Genomic DNA, 10,457 nt, shown 5'->3' with positions numbered 1-10,457 from the left:
GAGTGATTGGTTCCTGCTGCTGCTCTGTCTGTCTGTCAGTCTGTCTGCCTCCCTGTGAGTAGGAGCTGCCAGGCCAGGCAGCTGGCACTGCTGACAGTGGGATGGGAGGCAAAGATGGGGCCAGCAGATGGGGCAGCAATGCCGGTAGCTGGGGCTGCCCAGGGCCTGGTCACAGTGAGCACAGCAAAAGCATGTCTGATGCAGAAACCTTTGGCAATAAGATGGGGAAGTGTAGCTGGCTCTGGAGGCTGGGGTACCTGCTGCCATCAACAAAAGGCAGCTGGTGCCACCACAGTCAGTGAATGGAACCATCCTGCTGTCACCCTGCACAGTGCCACCTCCTCACCACACTGTGCAGTAACAGGTCCTTCTCACTCCTGTCCAACCATGGCTCCCAAACCCCAACTCCAAGGAGAGGTGGTGGCACAGAGATGGGGACTGGGGCAGCAGAGGCTGTGGCCAGGCCAGGCAGGGCACAGGGAGGAGGGCTTTGCTTCCTGCAGCACAGCCGTGATGGCGTGGGTGCACAAGGGAAATCATTGGGCTGATGCAGGAGCATCCTCTGGAAAGGGACGGGGCACAGGCAGAAACGTTCCCCAGCGCGGGGGCTCGCAGTGGCGTTCGTGCCACGGGAAGGAGAAACGTCGGCAGGAGGGAGCTGCGGTCCTGGTTTGCTCCGCGCCTGGCACGTGGGCGAGACAGGGAGTGGGAGAGAAGCGGGTTAGGGATGTGCCAGAGTCCTGTCACAAAGCATTTGCTGACCTTTCCATAAATATTTCTCAGAAAGGCTAAGTGCCCGGGTCAGTTCAGAGGGTGCCGTGCTGTGCTCAGCGCTTTGCCTGGGGCCGCGGCCGCGGCTGCTTTGACAAATAGCAGCTGACCCGAGCTCTGCGGGCGCGGCCGAGCCGCGGTGCCTGCGCTGCTGACGGCCACGGCTGCCTGGCTGGGCAGGTGATGCTTTAGGGAAATGAATGCAATTTTGCCCTTAAAAAAGTGAACGCTGCAGAACACAAGACATTTATGAAATGCTGCTTCTCACCTGATGGCTTTGCCTGGATTTCTAACCCCAAATTAAAGAGGCCTTATGTGTTCCCATTGCAAACACCGGATATGAAGTGGAAAGAGTTTAGTGGAAGGTCACATCTCAAAACAACGTTACGTGAGGGGAAGAAAAGGCCTTCACAGGGAGGATTTTAAATGCAAAGCGCACTCCCCCTTTTTTTGTCATTTGGTGGCAGAGATTGCAACATTGAAATGAAAGCTTGGAGATTCGTACAGTGAATCTCATAGCCCAGAGCCCTGCAAATACCGTGCTGCTACATACAATCACCCTACAAGCACCATCTGCTGTCAGGACATACTGCAGCTGGCACAGCATTTTACCAGTTCTACCAGTCTGCAAAAAATCTGGTGGTTTCTTACATCAGTTTAACTCCGGGTCACATTGGACCAGCTTTTATCAGTGAAAACGAATGTGGTGCATTGGTACCTGGTGACAAATCTACTTGAGAGTGTTTGAGCACAGGAGGCTGCACTAGATGAGCTGGGCTGGAGTGAAGCATCTGCACACGCTGCCACAGGTCCTCTCACACTGCCCGATGGAACATCTGAGAGCAAGCAGCCCGTGGGGAGGGAGGCAAGGGAGACCCTTGCTGCACAGAGAACCTTCAGCATGCTTCCCTTTCCATGCCAAGTAAGTGGCACATCAGTGCTTTCCTGAGCTCCTCCTGTTCCCACTCTGACCCCAATGCTGTCTGTGGCTGTGCACGGCTGCTCCCGGCTCACCTCCGGCACAGTCGCCGCGCTGTCGTCCCCCTCCTGCTTCCCGGAGATGTTGGCTCAGAGAGGGGATTTGCCAAAGGTGGTGTCAGAAGTTCAACACCCCGATGGCATCCAAACTGCTCGAATAATGCTCAGGAGGTTGGCACAAGTCAGGGGCTCGGCGTGGCCCTGCACTGACACACACTCTGGTTGCAGGGGGCTGTTCCATTACGCGTGAGCGCAGGAATGCGTGTGCATGTGTGCGTGGGAATGCCTTGGGCCCCAGCCTGCAGAGATTTATGTACGTGCTTAACTCTTAGCAGATGAGAAATCCCACTGAGACTATACATGTGCTACAGGTTAAAGACAGGCATAAAGCTTTGAAGAGTCTAAATCTTGGATTATAAAGATTATAAATTTTCAGAGGACAAGGATAGCCTCTGTGTGGATGGCAGCAGGGTCCTGCAGACACAGACACCTCCTGCCTGCAGTTGCACCACCTCACCTTCCTCCCCCGGCGGGTACCCGTGTGGCAGGACTGTGTGCAGCCCCTGTGGGTGCCCAGCATGGGTGGGAGGGGCTGGGCAGGCTGGTGGCCACAGTGTGATGTCAGTGGATGCATTTCTCAGGGTACTGGCTTCAGCCACTCAGAGGCAGGGAATGCAATGAGAAACATGATATATTATCCATTCCTCTTTTGGCCCTGGAACTGCTACACTCATAACCAGGACTATGGAGTGAGTAGCAGGCAGCTGGTGATGCTGCCCAGGAAAGCCCGTGGGTCCAGGGTTCCATGTGGGCACTGGCCCTTCACCTGCTGCTGTAGCAAGACTGTGGGGAGCTGATGCAGCAAGAACTGAATACAAAAACTAGGGATGTGCCTGAGCTTTGCCAGAGCAGCCATGCTCAGGTGGGGCTGGTGCCGGGTGGCAAAGGCTGTGGTGCAGGTCTGGGGTCCAAGCTGGGTCCCAGTGACCCATCCCTGTCACAGGGAATGCCACAGCATGAGGCCATCCAGCTTTGCTTGGTACAATTTCCAAAAGATAGGGCAAGAGGAAATTATTTCCTGTTACTCTGTATTTTTAATTCATATTTCAGAGCCCTGCCTGTCCTAAATCCCAAGCAGATGGTGCAACTCAGCCTGGCTCCTCAGCAGGATGATCCCCGGGGCCTCCCTGCAAAGTGTACATTTCAAAGGGTAATTCCTCGAGCACTTCTTACCCTTACCCGGAGCCTTCTGAGCATCCATGCACTTCATCCCTCCCCACACTGCCCTGCCCTGCCTCATGCCAGCTCCCACCGGGGTTCCTTTTCCCTTTAAAAGGTCGGCAGAGTCACAGGCTCTTATGGCCTTTGAAGCAAAGGGAGCTCTGAAATGCAAGAACCAAAAGGAAAATAAAAAGAGAAAAGAAGGAATATCCCTACACAACTTCCCTGATTTATCCTGCAGAAATGTGGGTTGCCCCCACCTCCAAGTGGGCTGAGCTGTCCTCCAGCCTTGGGTGACATGGGGGCAGTTTGTGCCCTTTGCAGAGCAGCCCCTTACCCACACCAGCAGCCCCTTTCTTGTGCTCAAGGAGCATTTCTGCACTAACAAACCCCGTTAGATAATTGTGTTGCAAAAGCCTCACTCTGAATATTTAATAGAATTATTGCTAGTTATCAGCATGGGAAGGTGATAAATCACCGCTGCCTTTGCCCACCACCAGCCAGAGCCATTAGAGGGTTTCAATCACGGTTCCCACCCCGCCCCCGGGCCGGGATGACCACGAATTAAAGAGAAAAACAAACAAACAACCTGCCCCCCCTTCCCCAGGCTTCATCCCTCTGAGAAATAAAAGATAAAGCAGCGCCGATGGGCTCTGGGCTGGGCCCCCTGCCCCCCAGCACCGCGCCCCAGTTCCCGCTGCCCTCGCCCCCTGCTCTGCCCCCTCCGTGCAGGAACGAGGTGATCTTTTAGCTGCCCTTTGTCTTGGAAAAAAATTAATTCTCATTTGCATTACCTCGACTAAATGTCACCCACCGATATTTTGTTAGACATTAGCAATGCTGGCAGAGAGGGGCACGGGATAATTGCGTTCTGCCTAGCACTGGGATTTACATAATTTCAGACAGCAATTAAAGAATCCCTGGGAATTTTTTTTTTCCCTTCCAACCTCTCCTACAAAGAAAGTGTTCGTTTACATTAAGCGCTCAGCTCCTCGCTGTTCATTTGCATAAAATTAAAGGTTTTTGTGTTCTGGAACAGCAGGGTAACATTTAAAATTCCGTTTCAAAAAGCTCACCTTAGAATAATAAAATGTTAATATCATTTCACGGGCTGGAGAAGGTTGCCAGCTGCCTTTCACTTCAAACTTTTACCCAATACTAACTGTTAGGGTGGGTGATATTATTATTATTTTTTTTTTGTTAAGATATAAACTTTGTTGAAAAAGTGGAGGGCTGTGAATGTGCCTCTGGATGGGTCTCTGCAGGGCTACTCCAGAGCAGAATGTTTGTTTACTCCATAGTTTTTTAATTAAAAAATCATGCAAAAGACCAGCAGTGGAATATTACAGGTTTTAATGTGCCGTCATACTCCAGACTAGGAGAGGAAATGCAATTTGGATCAAACCCCGTTCATTTGCATTCCTGGAGGTGGAAGCAGCATTCCAGCACCGGTCGGGAACACCAGGAACTTCCGTTCTGAGGCTGCAGTGCCATGGCCAGAGCAGGGCCCGAGGCTGGCATGGGCAGGGGGCCAGGCAGGATGTGGCTCTGAGGGCTCTGAGCCCACCACGTGCAGCAGAGGGCTGGGAGCTGGGGCCGGGCTGGACAAGCTGAAGGTCCCCCTGCCATCAGCTGCCTTCATTCTGAGCGTTCTATCAGCTCTGAAAAATAAAAAATGACATTTCCATTTGAGGATGACACCGTTGAGGTCCCTGGATGACCTTTCTTGTATCACCAGGGTCTCTTGTGCCTGGGAAGTTGTCAGCAGCATTGCCCATTCCACGCAGAGCCCCCAGCAAGGCACGTCGGACCAGGGAGGGGACACTGGGTCCCCCAATGATCCTACTGTGGCCAGATGGGCCATCCCACAGGGCTGACACCCACCAGCAGGTCCTGCATGGCTGCCCTGGAGGTTGGCAGCCAAACCTGGGGCAGGGATGCCCCTTTTTTAAGGCAGAGTGCCACCAGCACCCCTCAGCCTCTGCCTGACCCCGCAGGCATCAGCCTGGGTGCGGGACCCCAGTGGGCAGAGGGTGAGAGACCAGGCAGCCCTGCCCTGCCCTGCCCTGCCCTGCCCTGCAGCACGTGTCAAGGGGTCCCCAACGCACCCACACTCACCTTCCCCCTTCATCAGCCTCATCCTCACCCCACCTGCCAGCACTGACACTGCTTTTCCACGGCCACTACCCTCTGTCAGTCCTCGTGCCTGCCCAGTGTCCCTCCCCACCACCCTGTCCCACTGCTCCCCACGGCTGGCATGGGGGTTTCCCTCACAGAGGGGCTCAGGGAGCTGCTGAGGCAGCAGCAGTTCTTCCACCTGGCGTCCTCTTGTCTGCCACCATTTGGGGCTGCTGTAGGATTGTTGCAAAAAGTGTTTCATTAAAAATGAATCCGAATCCCAGCCTCTGTGTTACCGACTGCCTCACAGCCAGGAGAACACAGAGCATAGCCTGCAGTCCCTGGTGCCCATGTTGGATTCCTGCTTTAGTCTCCAGGCCACCAAAATTCCCACCTGCCTGCCAGCAGTGCCACGTTTACTCAATGATTTGCACAGGAAATCTGCACCTTTGCAGTCACATCAGCCACGTGCACTGGGCAAGCTCAGGCTCACAAGCACCCAGCTCACCAGCAATGTGCTATAAGTGTTTTCCAAACTGTTTTGTGTTTCTGTGGGAATTATCGTTGCATCCCTGTAAAAATGAATACAAATCAGGGTCAGCATGCTGTGTACTTCACACGGGAGCTCACAAGTGAAGCACGTGCCAGCCTGGTGTCAGCCAGTGTCACTGTCACCCACGTCACCTCCTGTGCTGGGACACATCCCCACGCTCCAGGTCTCTGTGCTCCCCACACGCTCCTCCTGGAAAGCTTTAAAACACCAAACCCACCTGCTGTGGGTGAACAAAGCAACAAGCAGACAGCAAAGCTGAGGATGAGGAATGAAAGGTTTTACTCGGGGGAAAAGTAGAGTAACCTAATGAAAAAAACTTTTTTAAAATGGAAAGGAAAAATATTTGCTTGGAAATTTCTCTCAGGAAAAGTCATGAATTCCTTCTAAAAACTTTCATTTCAAAAATTGTTTTCATTACTTTTACATTATTTTATAACATCGGTAGTAGTGCATAATGTGACCCATCAGATCATGTCAAATCATGTCATAATATGCACAATAGTAGAGAAGTGCATAATATTATATGTCATATTGACATAATCAGAATATTCTATTATTATTGACTTTGTCAAACTAATTACAAAAAAGACATGAAATATTTTGTTGTAGAAAATAAGATTAGGAAGGTGCAATCTATAAAAAAATTAGTTATTTCCCTTTGCAATCGTATTTTTAGTTAATTTCGATGTATTTGTATGAAAATATTTACGTTAGCATATTACATAACATAATACACTGATATATGTAATTCCACAGAACAACAACAGAATAAGATAAATTAAAATAGTCCAAATCAAATTTTCTGTTTAAAACTAGATCAGTTTTTCATAACAGACAATTCTCAAAACAAAGATTAGCAAATTCTTGGCACCGCTTGGGGAACGGTTGGACTCGATGACCTCAGAGGGTTTTTCCAGCCTCAGTGATTCCATGACTGTGTGGATCACTGTTGTACAGCTGCTGACAGCTCGGCGGCGCCGGCGGAGGGGCAGTGCCAGTGCAGGGGCAGTGCCAGTGGGGCTCTCCCTCCCGCGGGGTCTGATGGGCTGCACTGCCCTGGCTGTGCCCTGGCTGTGCCCACTGTGCCCACTGTGCCCACTGTGCCCACTGTGCCCACTGTGCCCACACCCACTCGTGTATGCACGGCTGGACCTGCCTCGTCTGGCCCCCCACGCCGGGGCTCGCTCTGAGCCCCCCGGGATTTCTAATTGACTTGACACGTTATAAATTGCCAAACTTGGTTGTGATTGCTGTGAAGAATGGTACTTTAAAGGACTCAATATCTGTATATCTCCCTTTGATAAACATTGGCTTGCTGAGCTTAGATCTTATTTATTTACCCTTGGAGCAGGTTCATTACTATGTATTAGGTAGATATGACATATTTATGGAAATATGGGGACTCTTTGTGGAATATATTAAGATTAAATAAATCATTGACTATGTGGTCAAGAACTACAGCAATCCTGATGAATGATTCTATGATTTTTTTTTTTTTTTATCCTTGTATAATTTTAAGAACCATCCCCTTTGTGTTCCTGGACTGCTGCAGAACTTCCTGCACCACCCAACACCCTGGGAAATGCAGGATGTGCACCTTCCTTGTGAGGAAGCTCCAGGTCCCAGGTGGCCTATGGGGAAGGCACCTGGGAGACCTCCAAATGCTAAAACCCACCCCTGAAAACCTGCTTAGAAAGCTGAGAAATGGTTCTGATTTGGTTATCCCACATCATCCCATCCACTGTGACCTGCCATGCACACCATTAGCCAAAAAATTTACATATCTAATGGCGCACTTTGCCAAATTAGTGATAATTATATTTAAAACAGCTATTTTGATACAAACCAATGAGAGCCACAGTTAATGTGATTTCCTGTGTCCCTTGGCCTCAGTACACACCTAAGAGACAGGCAGAGCACAGCCCACAGAGCCACAGCTCCTGGGGAGCTCACTGGGTCAGCTCCAGATCCCAGGGAGCACCTTGGGCTCTTCCTCCTGCACCAGGTACATTTGTTTTCCAGCACCTTTGCTGCCATTAAATACCTGCTCCCCACACTGCCCTCCCGGGCTGCCAGCATCCCACAGGAGCACCAGGCATTGGGCACGGGCTGAGCATGGCAGTGGCCGGGCACCTCACAGGGCACGTGCCACACGTGCCTTTTGGCTCAGGACAACAAGCGCCTGTAAATGCTGGGGGATTCTTAAGGATAGTTAAGTAGCAAACTATCTGTTGATAATAAAATTTGCTTGCTTCTCACAGATATCCAATTTGCCTACTATCCAAAGAAAGGAATTGGGTGTCTGCTTCCTAAATTGTTTTAATCTCTGGCAAAGAGTGCTTCTGGCAGAGTCCCTCAGCTGGAAAATAGGAAATGAGTTAGAAACAACAGACAAATGTGAGTAATGCATAGCTTAAGATGTCTGATCATGATCTTGAGGAAAGAAGTTTAAATAGATTCCTCAATCCACCTACCTGTGACCCCCCTGAGAAGGAACGTGCCCTTCCTCAGGGAAACGCAGGGTCAGATCTGGCAGGGACGTGTGTTCCCACCCAAAGTGTGGGGGCAAGCAGGGACGTGGCTTCCCCACGCAGAGGTGACATGGTGCCACCTTGCCAGGGCGGGCAGATGCCCACGGCATTGGGAATCAACATCAGCAGCTTGCCGAGGCTTTAACAGCAGAGATCTCGTTTCTTAATCTCCCCTCGAGGCATTCATGCACATCCCACTGCTCCAACCCCCAAGACAGTGGCCACACACAGTGCTGCCAGCGAGGGGAGGTGGGTGCTGCTGCACCCCTGGCACTGCCACGTGGGTGCCAGGAGCCCACTCCCCTCACCTGCCCTCCACACCCTCCTCCCTGCTTGTGCCTCTGCCACCCACACGTCCCTGCCATCAGGCTGCATCTTTGCTTTAGCTTTACAAATAATTTTCTCAACAGACCTTCAGACATTTTTCTATGATAGTCTGAAAGGATTTCAAGAAATCTTCAGATCCTGGGAAAAAAAACCCAACATCCTGCTTCCCTCCCAGTGAGAGCTCTGTCTTCTGTAGCCCTGCCAGTCACATTCACTTCTCTGCGACGCTGCTTGAACTTTTCCACACAAAGAGGCCCCTGGGCATGCAGGTGCCCCCTGTGCCCTGGGATAGCCCCCACAGCAGCCTCCTCCCCTGGCTGGACCCATCCTGAACCCTCGGCTCAGGTCCCAAAAACCTGCCCTGCACCCTCTCCTGCCACAGGGCAGCAGGACCCTCCAGAGCCAACATGATGTTTTTGGAAAGGATTCCCTGTTTTTTCTCCTCATAATCCCCACACTTTCTGCGAGGACAGAGCTCTTGGCATCACACACGCGGCAGGAGCTGCCCTGAACACTGAAGGAAATGCTCCTTCCCATCGTGCTAAATGAAACAATTCAAACTGGGAAAATCTTGATAAAAGTTTAATTAGGAAAACGGACTCCATCTGTAACGTATCCCTGTTCTCCCCATGTATTAACCCTTTTGCCATAAATCTGCCACCCTTGAAGAAACCTGCCTTCCTCACAAAACCTACTCAGGGTTCACATTATTTTAATCAGTTAGAGGGGTTTAATACATTATTGATTTTTAGGAGAATTGAAAAAGCTCCTGTATTAAGTCCAGGTTGCTTATTCTTTCTGTATATGACATTCAGGTACTTGTGAAAAATTATACCAATTATGAAATCAGCCATTTACTGCTTCAAAGTGCAATCAGTTGTCACACTGGAAAGCACTTGCTCCTGAATATTATTAGTTGGGCTATGTGCACAGGAAAGTGCTGAGAGGAAAGACTTTAACCAAAGGGCAATTGCATGAAATTTACTTAGAAATAGCTATTTATCACCCTTGGATTTCCTACTGTTCAAATCCACTGCAGACACTTTATGGAATGAAACAGCCATCTCACCAACGTAACTCAGCCAGCTGAGGGGTTTTTTCCTCACTGACATTAAATGAAAAATTTAGAAGTCATTGTAACAGCTTAAAGATGCATTATCCTTTTTGATGTGCAATTTTAGCTTCATATCAAAAGCCATATAAAATAACCCCCGCACAAACACAAAAAAGGAACTTTTAAAAGTTTTATGACATGTAGTTCATCTTACCTTTTATGCATCTACCAGGCACTGCTTCTCCTGCTGTTCTCAGAGACCATTGCGTGATTACCACGATGGGGGAGAAAATATTGCCATAGCAGCAGCAGAGCCAGCCAAAGGGAGGATTAGTCTCTGGAGCCTGGGAAGCAGAGTGGGAGAAGCTGAGCCCCACCATGTCAGCAAATGCCGCCCAAGTCAGCGCGGTGGGATCGCCTGTTGGAGGAGCCTTCAGTTGTGTCACAAACTGCCACCATTAATGGGCTCTGCTGCAGGCAATGAAGTGAGAGGGAACGTAAATTAGAGAGGGGACATTCAAGAGAAATTTCTAGCTCAGTAAAGATGTCTTGTCTGCTTGTTTTCCAGAGCAGACAGGAATTTTGGAAGGCAAGGTCAGATTCTCCAAGCAGGAATGAAGCTGGTCAGCCTTGGGGCGCTCGCACAGCACCAGTAACGTGCAGGACCAACAGTATTTGATGACTGACAGGTGTGACCACTGCTCCTATCCATCTCCCCAGCTGCATGCAAGGCAATGATTTTTCCTTTTCTAATTCCTCCAGGTAAAATGAATAATAGGAATGGAACAACTGGCCAATTTCCGTGTTGGAAGCATGGTCAGGTGGACAGTGGTGAGCCTGGACACAGCACCAGCCACCATGGGATTGCAAACAGTTCTCTCGTAGGAAAATGGGAAAGCAGCTT

General features: G+C 50.3%; 1 long non-coding RNA gene across 1 annotated transcript; it reads right to left on the bottom strand.

The window, feature by feature from the left end:
• Positions 1-4,306: 4,306 nt before the first annotated feature.
• On the bottom strand, positions 4,307-10,077 carry LOC113998566. Its single transcript, XR_003544498.2, has 2 exons — positions 9,768-10,077; positions 4,307-4,631 (listed from the first exon to the last, which is right to left on the bottom strand). It is a non-coding gene; the product is annotated as an uncharacterized LOC113998566 (long non-coding RNA).
• Positions 10,078-10,457: the final 380 nt, after the last annotated feature.

The sequence above is a fragment of the Pipra filicauda genome, unplaced genomic scaffold, assembly GCF_003945595.2.
Source record: "Pipra filicauda isolate LSUMZ 115617 unplaced genomic scaffold, ASM394559v2 scaffold100_size2392355_pilon, whole genome shotgun sequence".
In the NCBI taxonomy this organism is placed as follows: domain Eukaryota; kingdom Metazoa; phylum Chordata; class Aves; order Passeriformes; family Pipridae; genus Pipra; species Pipra filicauda.
The sequence above is the reverse complement of the archived record's forward strand: the minus strand, read 5'-3'. Positions and strand labels throughout refer to the sequence as shown.